Source organism: Opisthorchis viverrini (assembly GCF_000715545.1).
Source record: "Opisthorchis viverrini unplaced genomic scaffold opera_v5_382, whole genome shotgun sequence".
In the NCBI taxonomy this organism is placed as follows: Eukaryota; Metazoa; Platyhelminthes; class Trematoda; order Opisthorchiida; family Opisthorchiidae; genus Opisthorchis; species Opisthorchis viverrini.
In genome coordinates, this window is record NW_008752042.1 from 272,445 (window position 1) to 288,155 (window position 15,711).

Sequence of the window (15,711 nt, forward strand, 5' to 3'; positions counted from 1 at the left end):
ATCTTACATATCCATCAATTTCAGTCTCACTCATTATCGAGGTGTTACTGCTACTGGTACTTCGTCGGTAGGGTCCATTGGCGGGGTTCTGCCTCATCTTTTGAATATATTCCCTCTTGTACATCACTACTGTGGTGTTACCTTTATCGGTAATGAAAATAATATCTACCTGTCTCAGTGCGTTCAACGCTCCCCACTCTGATGGTGCAATATTCAGGGCTCTTGGCAGTTGGGATTTTAGGTCCGTGACCAATCGTAGATTTTGAAACACCGATTCGACACTTCGTAATATTTCTTCCGCCCTTATTATCTTTTTGCTCACAGCGAGGTTTATTCCATTTCCCAACAAACAGCGTTCGTCTACACTCAGTGGTATATCTTACAAGTTAACTACACTACAGTAATTGGTGAATGGTTTCGTCCTTTCTGAGATCTTTCTAGAACCGTGATTCATGGAAAGCAGTTGGATGAACTCACGTAATTGCAATACCGACCCTGCGTAGGCTTCACGTCTGTGGACTTGGTGTTGAGCATCTGGAAGTCGGCGGGTGAGATTGCGGTTGAGGATCGTGGCTGAGTCGACTGGCTTGGCGGCCTGAGTGGTTATGTAGATCTCCTCTAGCTTTTAATTGCCTCTTCGAAATGTCTAATGCAATAGCCCTAACCTTTTGCATGATGCGACCGGGGGCCCCAGAATACCTGGATTTCGGACAAACTCAGTCTGGACGATTCTGACTGATGCGACCAAATCCCAAGGTAAATAAAACGGCTGGTGATGGTGAGCTGATCTCCAGTGATATCATTGAGAGCTGCTGAGTTCCCGCTATTTGTGGAATAATTAACCATCACAAACAGGACAAAGTTTTGAACACTGAGATCGCCTAGGACAAACAATTGCACATAGATATAACCAAATTTGTAGCAAACGGATCACTATGCGAACCCAGACAAACGCGCCTTCTTACTTTCACGTCAATTTACTAGTTTCGCACAACTTTTCCGATATTCTTAGTTCGCCCCAGAAATAGAAAGGGCTAAACGTTCCCAAAATATTTCTTAGGAAGTCTCCGCTGTTAGCTCGTTTCAGGGCCCCTCGAATCCAGTGGAGTCAATTTATCGTAAACTAATTGTGAACGGTTTAGTAATAGGTGATTTGATTTTTTCCCGTGGCATCCCTTTTCGGTTTACTGCTTAGTCTTTCTGGAATATTTGATTAGACTTGTCATTAAAACTCCGGCTTAACATTTGGCCGAATTGCTATCGCGCGCTCATCAACATTAAACAACAAATTTCAAACCCTAAAGGTTGTTGGGCGTTATTATCGGAACAAGATTACGACGGAGGGGATGCCAAGCTCAAAGGTCACGTGGGCATCGGCGAATGGGGATACAGGACAACGGAGCAACCAATGGAATCACCCGACCGAACAACTAATCGCGACCAAAGGTCATCCCCTGCTAGCAGCACGTATATTAACACACGCACAACACTACCCAACGCACAACCACCAACCCACCGCTACGCACTACTACGCTCCACACTAACGCACTGATGATGTCACCTCGATTGGTGATGAAACGTTTGCAATCAAATTGCCCAGCTCAGCGAACAAGCCAACGACCACCATCTACGATACCTGAGCTACCAACATTTTCCTCTATAGAAAATAAGTATCTTGTTGGCAACAGGCTTCAGCTTGATTAAAAAAGCGGACGTTCCATGCGCGTATTTTGAAACAACATGGACTACTCTACCAAAATGAACCAAAAAATAACTAAACAAGACATAAGACTGTGCATCTTTTCTTGGGAGGCAATATTTTGGAGTTTTAGTGTGTTTCCTAAAGGACGCCTATATTTCAGTTGTTACGCCAAGAAAATATTTTGTGACTATTTCAATTCAATAACCTCATCATTCCTCTCTACCGCATAAATCGTCTTTGATGAAATGTTTACAATTCTGGTGCATTTTATCGAGTAGTTTACAAAACCAATGCAGGACTTATTAAACAAAAACGATTGTAGAATAGCACTCGTGTTTATATATCTTGACTTAAGCAAATCACACCCAGGGTAAGCATCGTGTAAACTACATATAGTATTTGTTAACCAAAATATTCTTAGGAATTAGCATGTTTTAAACTAGACGGTAATGGTTTCAAACACCAGTGCGTAAGCGGTGGATAGGAAATCAGACAGAAACTTGTCTAATATGTTCCAGCATAGACTTTCAAATCAATTAAATCAATTTTCGTAGCGGTGCTCGAAACCAAGTGACAACATTGTTCCCCGGGTTTTCTAATTCTATAGTTTAAATGACTGCTAAGCATTCGGCTTCCACCATGGAGATGTTGCTTTTGTGGTACAATCTAATCACCTGTTCCTAATCTCGAATGAAGCTATCATATTGATTGGTTACAATTGGTAATAGCAAGAAAATCAACATCAGTGATGACAAGAATAGAATAATGGTGATCAGCCCGCAAGAAAATCCACGGTAGTATTTATTCCCACATTCCGCTTAGCGGTGGACCCTCACCAAATGAATGCACATACGAAAAAAATTGGAACCGATATCCTTGATTACGATAAATATTGTCTGCTCATATTTAAATATTATGAACTTCGAAGCGTGCAATTTACGTAGCAACACATACCAACGACGTAGAATATTCACACGTGTTTGCTCGCCCGCTCACCTCAAAATTTATTCCGTCCGATAACTTGGGTTCCCGTGATTCATTATGTTTCTTCAGACTTATTGGGTCAAAGTGTCAAAACATGTATATGACAATAATCCGATGATATGTTTAAGGTTACCACTTAACCACTTCCAAAGAATTAGATCCACGTCTGATTATTCCCGGTTGCTGGGTGACGCTCAGAATCCACCAGTTTTCATATTCTTTGTATGTTCTACGTAAAAATGTAAAACGCACCCCTTTCACCGATAGACATGACAACTGGGTGAACTGATTGACCACTTAGGCTTCAAAACTGTTCTTCTGCCAGCGCGTTAATGGTGTTCAGATGTGTTGTGCAGTGGAATTTGTCAAACTTTGGAGCCACTAATTTGCATCGTTTCTGTTTGCGTCAAAATGTAGTCAAATTATAATGAACAGCCCAGAAAACCGTCCGACCATTTAGTCACCAATGACAATCGTCACCGTTGTGTATTTTACGTTTCTCGTAAAAAACTCGTTCGACCCAAATGAATTAACCGCAAGTTGTTGGTCGTAAATCAATTGAATCCGCTACCGGTTACCGCTAATCTATAGTCCGACATCCTTAAGCAAAACGTGGAACACCGCGCAAAAAAATACCGGAGTAACAGGAGAAATAACACGACAGCGGACTATTTCAAAGGTGAATCTGATCAAACTTGAATATGTGAAGTAGCAGACAAGTGCATCAATCTTTGAGTAAAAATCTGTTTACTTGTTTCTAGAGCTTAAATTTGAAGGATTGGTACGGTTTTTTCCCATACAGGAAGAACCGGCTTTGAACTAGTGGATAAGTCCGGATACTTTTCTCAGGTAACAGAATAACACGGGCTTCTAAACTGCAAATCTCGATCCATAGAATACTCGTGACTTCTTACCTGAGCAAGACGTTTACCCTGCAAATCTTCCTAATCTGTTTGGAGATTTCACACTGAAATCAAGGTCTCCAGGACATTTTGACAGTCTTCCTGTTTAATCTGCTCATTAGGCGTTTCCGCTTCGTGTCTGCAAAGGTTACTTGTCAAGATTTGCACTCTCGTAAACTTTACCGCACCCCACGAGAATGCAATCAACCTAATAACCCCACAAAACGAATGGATAAAGTTGGTGGACATAAACCTTATCCTTAAGGTGGATAAAAACCATTTAAAGGCCTACGACTGGTTTCGGCCTTCTTAAATCTGTTTCGTCAGGCAGGTGCAATCCGTTACTTTTCGCAAACCCTATGTTCTACATGAACACCGTTTGTACAAAATTCGACTTATACTCGTATATGCATACCAGTTTGGATTTTACAGGAAACTCAGCTGAAACTCAGCTAGGTCTGGGTTGACGTACATGTATATAAGTCAAACTTAGTGTATTTTGGGTTCAGTTGGAACATACGGTTGACGAGAGCTCAAAGACTGTGTTCATCAGATGAGCCCTAATTAAGAGGAAACCGGTCATGTGTATTTATGAATTTTCAGCAGTATAGTAGTGTACTACTTAGTGTAGTAGTGCATTACGTCTATAAAACGCGGCATCTCAAATATCGTGCTAAAACATGAGGCTGCCAAATGCAACTCTTTTGTTTGCCTAAAAGCATCACAAACAACTGATTCAGTTGGGTTCCAGGTAAGTCTCCTGTCAAAAGTACAGCTAATCAAATGTGTTTAGCAGTCCGATGGTTGCTTTTCGTTCAAAACTGATCACTGGAGCGATTCGGGGCCACATTTTGAGGTCCGGAGATCTAGTTATTCATCAGATTATCCGGAAACAATCATTTTATACAGTTGCTACAATGTGTTAACGTTGTAGCATTCTGTGTTAACATTACTTGCTTCAGCTGGAACCACCTCGTACTGGGTGTTCTCGACCAATTGTGTGCTGCGAAACAACAAGATTTAGGTTTGAATGAAGTGTGTCAAATTTATTGTTTAGTTGACCATAAAGCAAAAAGTGGGTTTAATCAAGCGAACCATTATGATTTCGGGTTTGTAGCCACAGTGATACTAGATAGTTCTGATCAAAGTTCGTTAGGGAATGCTTTCATCGCCAACCGCTTCTCTGAATCAATAATCATTTGACCAGAATACATTCCTCTAGATGCCGGAAAACTAAAGATGTTAACAAGTTAACAGATCAATGCATGACCCTTGTAAGACGGAAGCTTTTTTGTGAAGATAACATAAAGAACTCCTTCGTTGCGAGAGACAGAATTATTTTCAAATATCTACTCCTACCCATTTCCATCAATAAGAAATCAAACGCCCTTCATCGAGGCATGTTGAAAAGCCCATTGCCAAGAAATTTTCTTTCATTTATAGTGATGGTTTGGGTTGAACTTTTCACTGATTATGCAACATAAATAGATAACTCATAAAATCCTAAGGTGTGGATGCTAGCTTTCATAACACCTTTTAGCTTTGCCGTCAATCGAATGAAGAGGAGCGTTTCGAAATAAATCACCTAGAGTAGACATGGTTAATACACCGAACCTCTGTACGACGGTAAATGTCAATGTTATTTTTGGCTTTGGCGTGGTAAGTACATAACTTAAATCCCCAGATTCTTGTTTGCTAATTACTCTTAAAGCTGCTAATATACACAAAGATGACGGGAGGCAAGCTGCTCTAGGTGTCAGCAAAATTCCCACACATTGGTTTGGAAGAATATTTCTGGAGGTTTCAACTACCGGCTTTCCCATTCACAGCTACAGATTTTTATTTGTGTTGCTGCGTAGGTTAGTTCGAGCAGTTTTTTTGCTTTTTGCAAATACGTGCACCAAATTCACCTTTGCAGTTTTGAGGCGCTCGTTTTTGGAGACTTCATTTAAAAATCTGACACTGGAAACCAGTTTCTGCAGCCCGTTTTTTCTTGAATAAACCAGGATTGATTTATGTTCCTACAAAAACAATGTTAATATTGCCACTGTTATTAGTAACACTGAGTTAGGTTTCGTGACCAACTGAAGCACTAAACATGATTTTGTCTATTGTTGGCTCATCCTACATTCCATTACAATTTAGATCCCTTTCTGAGTGACCACATGGGCTGGGAGCTGAACGATTGCAATGGCAGGTGAATAATTTACAGGTTCTCCTTGGTTTGATGTTAGAATTTTGAAGTTCATCAGGGGCAAACCGTAGGTAAATTTCAACACCGGTGAAAATTTTTTTGATCGCCTGTAGTAAAATTTAAACAGTTCACGTTGATAGCTGTAATCTGTCATTACGGCTATTCTAATTTGAAGTGGTGTCCACTTCAGTACTTTCCAATTGTTGCTTAGTTTTAATTAGTGACTCTAAGGATTATGATCGCAATTTATGGTGACAGGTAGCGTACTTGGTTGATTTATTTGAACAAATTTAACGACGACAAAAGTGAAATCAGCCAGCATCTAAAATCAGCGTTTTATCGGCAAGCTGCCGGGCGTGATTAATTTAAAAGCAGATTCCTTCCAAAGTTGGATTTGTCATGAAATTGCCATTTAGTAGATCGAGTAAGAATTCCACAAAGCATCCCTTTTTTGTTTTAGAAACACAAATCGAGCTCTTCTATAGAGGACTGTGGAGGTAGCTCAGGTAGCGTAGATGGTCGTTGGTTTGTTCGCTGAGCTGGGTAATTTGATTGCAAACGTTGTGCCTTGCTGGCACAACAACCAACCCATCGCTACGCACCAGTAAGCTTCCTAACAACTCACTGCTGATGCCAATTTGTAACGAAGCGTTTGCAATCAGATTGCCCAGCTCAGTGAGCAAACCAACGACCATAAATTGAGCTTCAACGCCTGAAAACGTGGTACGGCTCGCCTTCATCAAGCATAACAAAAGGCCAGGTTAGAAGGATTTTTAAAGTATGGTGTATTGGTTGGGTAAATATGAGTAATAGTACTTGTAACTTTCGAATAAAACTAGCACGTGAATGGTATTTACTAGCAAATCCATTCTCTGAATTGTTAAGTCAATAATGCAGTGTTACAATCATCCCCCCATTTATTCATTGCATAAATGATTCACTCGTGCTTGAGTCCTTTCATTTCCTTGTTTGCTTCCCAACACTTCATTAACTCATCCGTCCACTAAGCACTCGTCTCTTTAGTTATTCATTAAGTTGTTGGGTTATTCCTGCATACGTTGCTTGGAATTTTCATTTGCAGCCATGAGTAGGTTAAATTTTCATGATATCGTTTGCACTAAAGTTGCAAGTTGCTTATTAAGTAGGCCATGCATAGTGATTCGACACGAAAATTAAGAAGTGAACGATAAGGTTAAGCTGTCAGTAATGCGCACAAATTTCCTCCTTGCCTAAAAGTGCCCGTCTTTGCAGCATATCCTGTTCGTTTTCAGTAGATTTAGGACCATTAAGATGCAGAGCAGACTCTTGCTGCTTTATTGAAGAACGCGGTCAGTTCAACCTAAACGCACTTGCACTCACAGCGAACTGATGATGAAGCATCGACTGGTGATGGGACATCTGCGACGAACTTTTTCACACCAGAGGACAAACCAATGATGGGCGAATGTGTACTCCATAATAAACCACTGAGCAACTTGCGCAGGCTTTTTTTGGTCCAGTAAGTAGAAACAAAGCAGGATACCTATACATCAATTAGTTGCTACAATAGCTTTCCAGCTTTAAACCGCCCAGATATACTAACGCTTAACTGCTGTACATTCGCGAGGAATAAAACCTCGGTATATATGAACAAGAAAGAGGAAGGGTAGCACCTGTTGTGAAAGAGACCTATGCCAATAAATTTAGCAACCAACAACAAGGGCCTACGCCTTTCGAAAAGCTTAATATGAGCAAATTAAAACATCTTATATATGTGTGAGAAACTCCTAGTAAAAAAAAGAACAAGGTAAAGGCATCGGTACCTGATGACGATGTGGTCAAACGACTCCAAGACTGCTCGATGGTGCGGGGGACCAGATAGCACAGCGGGCACCACTGAGTCCAAACAAACCACCACATGCAAACGAATGATGTACAGTACAAAATCGCAAAAGGCGTTCGCCATTATCACTGCGTGTGCGTGTAGTTTAACGATTTCACAGATGCGTGCTCCAAATTGTCTTACCACGTGTGCGCACTTAATCTCCTTCCACTGTGGTTACATTTGGGCTCTTGGGATTAGAGAAGAGAGTCTTCACTACTTGTTGGAGGACTTCTTTCAAAGAATTAGGGCTGCAATACGTTCCAGCTTAAATAAAGGCGACAAAGAAAGAGAAGTCAGTGTTTTGATTGGTGAGATTCTAATCAAAACGGAAAATTGGACTGCGTGGAGTTCTTTGTTTACAGGTATTCAGTCGAGCAAGGAAACCCTAGCTTGCAAGCATAAGTCTACACTAACAACGAAGAAACCCACTCGAATGCCTCCAGGATCGGTTAAAGCTCGTAGACCGTGGGGCCCTGAAAGCTCGAGAACCGTACTAGGATACTGTATGCAAGTATCACAGTATCACAAGTTTCACAAGTGCCACACAGTGCCATACAGTACCGGAAAGAGCAACTTGTTTAACCAATCTAACCAGGAATGTTTGCTTTAACGACTTCAAGAAATATAGGAGAATGAAAATCCAATATCGGACGCGGAGTAATGCATATGAGCGGTTGCACATGTAGGTGCATAGCTTACTGATGGGATAAATTTAAGTGTAGATTCCAGGTGATAATTAGCAGGACATGAGGGATGACAAGTAAGAAAGACGGCAAACTTCAATGGTAACATAGATACGCTTAAGCAGCAAACAGGGCGGTTTAGCTTTTGCTCCCGCTCAACGTCTGATCTTGTAGTAAAATTTTACATGAAAGTTTCATGGTTGTATGTAGGCGGAGGTATTATCATGGCGCCGCAAATTAGACAAGAAGAGAATTAGGGTTTTCAGTTGGCACCCAAGGAAGGACAACTAGAATAGCCTGCATTTGTTCACCAAGCCGCGCCACTTATTTGCAGACACATAATCGCTAGTTAAAGTGTTAGCAACAGCGCTTTCTTGCCTAGCAGGGCAGAATTTGCACTTACTTCCGACTATCAGTCTAACAAAAACTATTTTAAACAGGTGGATTACGAAGTGATTACCAGCGTCAAACAGCATACTTTCATATGTAATCCTGTTCTCTCTTAGGAAAACCTCACTGTCTGTGTTGGACATGAAAACGCATTTCTTTTTTGTATTATCGTACAGTACCATTTAGATTTTTATATAGAGTCATACAAACTATCTAGCACTTCTATATAAGCTAGCGCGGGTTCTGCAAAGACATCACGATCCACCGGCTCTCAAGCTACATCTAGGTTCACAAAATGACCACACCTCTACATAAATCACCGCAATGTGAACGAACTAAACCTGGACAAGCCTGATGAGTCGTGAGATAGATTCACACCTACTCAGGCATTGTTTCACAAAGGAAAAGAAGAAAAATCTTTTACCACAGTAAGACCTTACAGAATGATTGTCCACAAAACTATCCGGAGCATAATATATTCTGATAAATTATTCAATACCGAGGACATAGGGCACTTCATCTAACTATGAATGGTATAACATCTTCATGAATTAAACCTGAATACATTGCGGTTGGTCCACATGATTGTAACACTGGATCGCCTTTTTAAACACGCACTGGAATGCGAAAACAATAATCGTCGAACATAAGCTATACAATTAATACCATAGATGATTTGACGCAATGCAGTACCAGATTGCATCGCTTATCCCATAACCGTTCGCGTACAAATCACCTGTTCAAGTACCCCTGCTGTCATCGTTCTGTGCAGTGAACGTAACAAGCAGTACGAGACTTCTCTCAAGCCCCGAAGTCGTTTCCAGGCCCGAATTCATCCATGATGCTGCTAACTTTCGAATGAGATTACGTCCTCTAAGTAGAGCTATTTTATTGTACAAAGCCAAGAGTCCCATAAACTTCTTTTACAAACTTCCAAAACATTTCCAAAAATCAACCTTGTTTAAAGAAAGTAGTTTGAAAATTTAGCCGTTCAGAACTAGTGGCTGATCAGCAGTGTTATTAAACTGCTTTTGGACAGGCTATAGCATCACTCATACTTCAACCAAAGAACGCGATCAGGAAGTGACTGGCTGCACTAGTGACAACTTGCCAGATAGATGTTTCTTAACTCTGGTAAAGTACTCTACCTTCGAGCTGCTTATAGGATGCGAGTTAATTACACCGATGATGAGCCAATGAGTAAATCAAGGAGTCTTTTTGTTTAAAAAACCCCCTGAATTTTGTTGCACAGGAACCGAAGNAATGAATTTCAATAAAAATCTACCGCTGTACGATACTTTTTAGCCTTTCAGTGCAGGTTGGCTTCATTTACGGACGAAAACTCAGTTGGATATACCCAAATGCCCCCTCGTTTTTAAATATCCATCAGCTGCCATGTGGATAAACGAATGCGTTCTTAAATGCGTATGTTCTGTGGTGTAGTTGTATGGTCTTTGTCGCTGCTACAGATATAAAACTCAACGTTGCTTGAGGATTACAAATAGGGGCCGATTGCAACTCGCAGGCTACGTCAGCTGTAAAAAGACATAAATGTTACCAAAATAATATGTTGATCCAGCCAAGCAGTATACGCTTGCGAGCCGAAACAATATCAAAAAGCCCTAAAAGCTTCAAGACACTTTTAAAGTTATTCAGGATCTTCAGACTGCTGCATATATGCGGAATCTTTCACAATGTTGGATCAATCTGTGTCCCAACTGGTTAAATCAGCCTAACTGAAACTAGGTTTGGAGTTGGCTAGTTTACGGATCACTCTCCGAGAAAGTATGTCATTGCTAAATATGAAGTACCGAAATGAGGCGAAGTTACGGTCCCCTCGTATTATGATTTTGCCCATCAAACCAAGTCTGAGAGTTGTTCCCCGTCGCTTGTTTGTGTTCTTTTTCAGAAAAACCAGTCCATCGTAATCAACCGGAACGAACTATATTCCAACGAGGTTTAAGATTTTACGACAAATACAACTCCACTCTAATTGACCATCTGTTAACGTATAGGTTCTTCGCAAATTAGTGCATAGCTTGGTTGACGTGCGATTTTATGCACAAAATGGAAGAACGCATATGGAAACTCAAAGACCACGGCAACCGCATAAGCAGTGAGGATGGAGAAACCAGGAGCGAGCTCTCCAGGAGTTGTCAGCAAAGTTGTAGTTTGTATAATATACCAAAAATAAAACTCGATATTACGAATGTAGTGCAGACGAAAATACGAAGCGACAACGATGTAGCATATGTTGTTTGTGTTTTTTATCAACAAGTGTAGAAGCCAAAACTAAATCGAAGTTCAGATTAACGTCAAGTTGTCGTTGATGTTTCGCTATCCTAGATCTTTGAATTTAGTCAACAAATCTTGCACTGAGAAATGTTTTGTGATACTTCAAGCCATCAAAGCTCTCTAAGATTGAAAAATTCCTTGTAGACGACACTGAATTTTACTTTGAGTCATATATTCGCGCATTATTATGGTACTTTGAATCCAATCAACTCGACCACATCCAAGCAAGTGGATGCAAACTAAGTTGCTTCTGGTAGATCGGCTGATCACTGATGGGTTGTGATACCAACTATCCTTGACTCATGTATTGAATTCTTCTTTAGACAAAGGTCTCTTAGAACACGAATTTTGGGTGATTCTTCCCTCTCAATTACTTATGGTTTGTTTGACCTATAGGTTAGGTGAATTTGCGCTGAAAAATAAAAAACGATATTTAAGGAAACCAATTACCAAGGTTCGATAACATTCCCTCTCAATTACTTATGGTTTGTTTGATCTATATGTTAGGTGCACTTGCGCTGAAAAATAAATAAACGATATTTAATGAAGCCAATTACCAAGGTTCGATAACTGTCCCAAACAACTTTGGGAGCCAATTTATCTTTTCAATAGAAACCTGTCACAAAAACTTGCCTACTCTGGAAAAAACAATTGGCGAATTACTCAAGAACTAATTGTTTCCATTCATTTGATCCTAAAGTTATTTTTGATTGCTTTGTGCGGACTATTTGTCTTCTCTGGGAATCGTATGCGCAACAGAAAAATTAACAGGTTAATTCCTGTATTTTATCGCTCTATCAGTGGCCACAATCAGCGCCCATACGCCCACATTTTCTGTCTAATGCAGCCAATAAACGTTGTGCTGCACGCCTGAGAGACTGATTACTCTATATTCATGCCTTATAGTTCCGAAATTTGTACGTACGTCTGAGAGGCGGTTCTGCTCAATTTATACTGTGCCACTTCATTCAAAAAACCGATTTACTTCTAAATATTCACCACAACAGGTTGGCGTCCTATGTAGCCCGTTTTGTTGTCACGCGTAGATAGCGAAGAGAGGAAACACCCTAACAAAGTGTTTGTCTAAAAGCATGAAATGTGGTGTAAAAGAGCGAAATAAACTCTACTCTGATACCTAACACTAAAGTGAGAGCGCCTCCGGTTAAAAGATTTGTTTTGGAAGTTCAATATTTGATTTAAAACCGATATCTCATTATAATTTGCGGTAACTGAATCGCCATAAAAAGTTAGGTGTCTTCCAGTAAATTGACCCCAGAGTATTTCATTTCAAAGGCTTCCATGTTTGTTTGACGCCGCTGTAACCGGCAGAGTATTCTGCGTCTGCGAAATTCATCAGCCAGAAGAGATGGTTTGCGAAAATTCATTAAATCGCACATATCACCACGAAGCTACTTGCTCTTTATGTAGTTTGTGATTGTGTTCTGAGGCTTGGCTCCTTCAGCCTACCGATACACTTCCAATACTCACACACCCATACGATGACTTTTACCAAAAGCAACAGATTCTGTGTGACTTATGAGGCCTCAACAATCTAACGACCAGGTTGCATATTATGTTATACATTGTGCGAATCAATGAGCACTCAGGGAAACGAAATTCACTTTACACAAGCTATAAGACAGTTGGAATAAACTGGTAGTTCTCTGGATGAACATTTAACCTTTTCTTTCAAAAAATAAAAACGAAAATCCTGAAAAACTGCTGCTGACGCTTAATACCTCTTAATATGTGCATATATACATTGTGTGAAAAGACGTGGAATATGGCTAGAACGATTCGGAGATTTATTCATTTATATCTTCGCGTCCTTCTGGTAAAATTTCTTGCTTAATTAGAACTTAGTAGTACTTCACATAGCAGTGTAGAATTAGGGCTCGTCCGATGTTTGGGTAGTTTATCAGTTCAATATATATTTTTTTCTGGATTTGGGGACCTGCGTGTATCGATTTGGTGCAGCGACATACACAAGCATGTTTATGCCGACGAATGTGAGTGTGCGCCGCTTCATTGTGAAACTGTCCTTAAAACCTGTTATTTGCTATCTCAGCGATCGGAGAAGGGAGCCAAACATTTACCCATGTATTCTGGCACAAAAATATTTGGCGTCAGTAGAACTTCTGGCGCCATGCAGATTCACTAGAGAGGCGAATAAGGACGTTTTCAATGAAAGTGCAAGACAACGCCATCCGAAGCGTCGCTTGATAAGTTATCAACATGGACAGAATTGCACAATAATTCGGACACAAGTAGGTGGAAAACCAATTTAGCACTCATCAAAGTTAGGCGTGAAAATAACAACGTATAAAACAATTCCCTTCAGACCACTCTATTGGAATAAAGGATGAATGCTTCCTACAGTAAAGCCTCGTAATATGAAAATACACGTTCTCTTGTAGCAAGCATGAGAGTGACCTCCAGTGAGGTCAGGACAGTCAAACCCGAGAAACTTATCTCAGTTTCACTGTCTGAGTTGCAGCCCACTTTTGCGTAAATGGGAAGCAAGGTACATAAATTAAATATATGACAATAAAAACTAGGTCAGTCTTTTAAATAAGAATGATGAAAGTAAACGCAGAACGAAAAGTTGACCTGATGACCTGAACCCCATGGAGAAATGATACGGTATTGTGATGCGGAAGACTTTTCAGCAGCCTTGTAAACAAGGCGAGACAATAAATCCTAAATCTCACCAACATTCTGAAGGAAAACCGACATTTTTACTTATAAATCGTTTGAACAGGGGAGAAGCCAACACCGTCAAAAACACAGTTGGATGAAAAATCGTTAACATTAACCTCTCGTTTTAGTGGGATATACCGGCCGATTTACTGAACAGAAGACCTTATACCAGTTTGAATAAAGTTTCCCGAACCTAGTACAAAGGCGATCGTCTGTACTCCTATAACCTCAAAGATAGAATCGTTCTCTTACTGCTCTGTAGCGGAATACATCGGACGCACGTATAGGCAACTCGGTCAAAGATGAAGGGACTTGGATGAAAAATCGTTAACATTAACCTCTCGTTTTAGTGGGATATACCGGCCGATTTACTGAACAGAAGACCTTATACCAGTTTGAATAAAGTTTCCCGAACCTAGTACAAAGGCGATCGTCTGTACTCCTATAACCTCAAAGATAGAATCGTTCTCTTACTGCTCTGTAGCGGAATACATCGGACGCACGTATAGGCAACTCGGTCAAAGGATGAAGGGACACAACTTACCCTGTCCAGCTTCTAGAACTAGTAGGATGATAATCAACTCCACAGTATATCTATCAGACTTGGCGCAAAACTCGATACTTGGCTCATCAACCCAGACCAGCGGAAATAGGGGCTATCATGATGGCTGGAGATATTGCCTTATGACATTGAGACCCGAATCTTTGTTCGTGTCTCTTACTCGCCATGGTCCAACTCACTTCCCCCGACAAATCCGGCCTTGCTGACCACAGCACTGCCTCACCTACAAGCTCAAGCCATCCTATTGATAACATGAACGTTTTGTTCTTTGATAGGTAACCAGTGTCTTTTCTATCTCGATTTCCCATTTGTGTTCAATATGCACATTCAAATAGGTTAAATACCGCTTTGTTAACCGCTGAAACATTGCAGAAAACATGTTCGTTAGCCTATCTTTGTTCCTACTCTAAATGTTATCCATAGTGGTTAGGTAAGGTTGTTGCAAAATACGTACAACTAGCAGAAGAACCTCTGTTTGTTCATACTATTGTCAGGTGAGGTGTACTAAAGCATGAAATTCACCAATTATCAAGTAGTGAATTAATTTTGGTCACAACAATGGGCCTTTGAAGAGTAACACTAGCTTTTTTGAATTACTGAAAACGTTTTAGCTTTCCCTGGCATGTACAAAAAGCGACTTTCGGAGATAATTGAAATTCAGTTTTTGGAAATGGACATCCTCCTAGTTCTAATGGTGAATAAAGCTCTTTCTCTAATCTCAGAAAGTTTTTGTATCAATATTAGAAACTCTGCTAGTCAAAAAGTGCATTAACAATTGTGGCATAAAAATGGAGGCATTGGCGTTAGGGCATGTTCTTCAACGTGAGCAAACCACTATTTGATCTTCTTCCACTAGTTGAGGAAATATAGAGCTTTCCCATGAGATGTGTTGCTCATGGGTTAGTGCTAGGAAAGGCGTGAGTGTCTGGGATTGCATGGTTGACTTAAGGGCTCTTCACTGAGATTGGATAATCAACTACGCGGCGACCATATCGTCTTGACTGACTACGAAACGGTGGCAACGAAAGTTTTGTGGCCAGGACATGGAATATCATAAATTCACCTACTACGCTGATTACTCTTCACGGGTTAGTTCCATTGTACGACAAACATCTTGAACGCTGTATTAATGGAAGGCTCCCACTGATGTTTCTTCGTTAGTTAATTAGTTCGAGCTGTGAAAGGCAACAAACTTTTGTCCGGAGCGTCATGACTGCGCTTTCGGTTCATCCAGTGACCACAATTCTAAAATAGTTTGTAAGAGGTGTTTATTGTGAATGAAGTTTGCTGCCCTGTAACAGCTGGCTTTGGTATGTTTTTGTTAATCGTTTCTCACCTTAGACCGCAGAGGACTTATGCGATGACCACATTCGTCAGTTTTCCAAATATCGGCATGGGCTCAACTTGAACAATAAAGCCCAAACCAACGCCACTG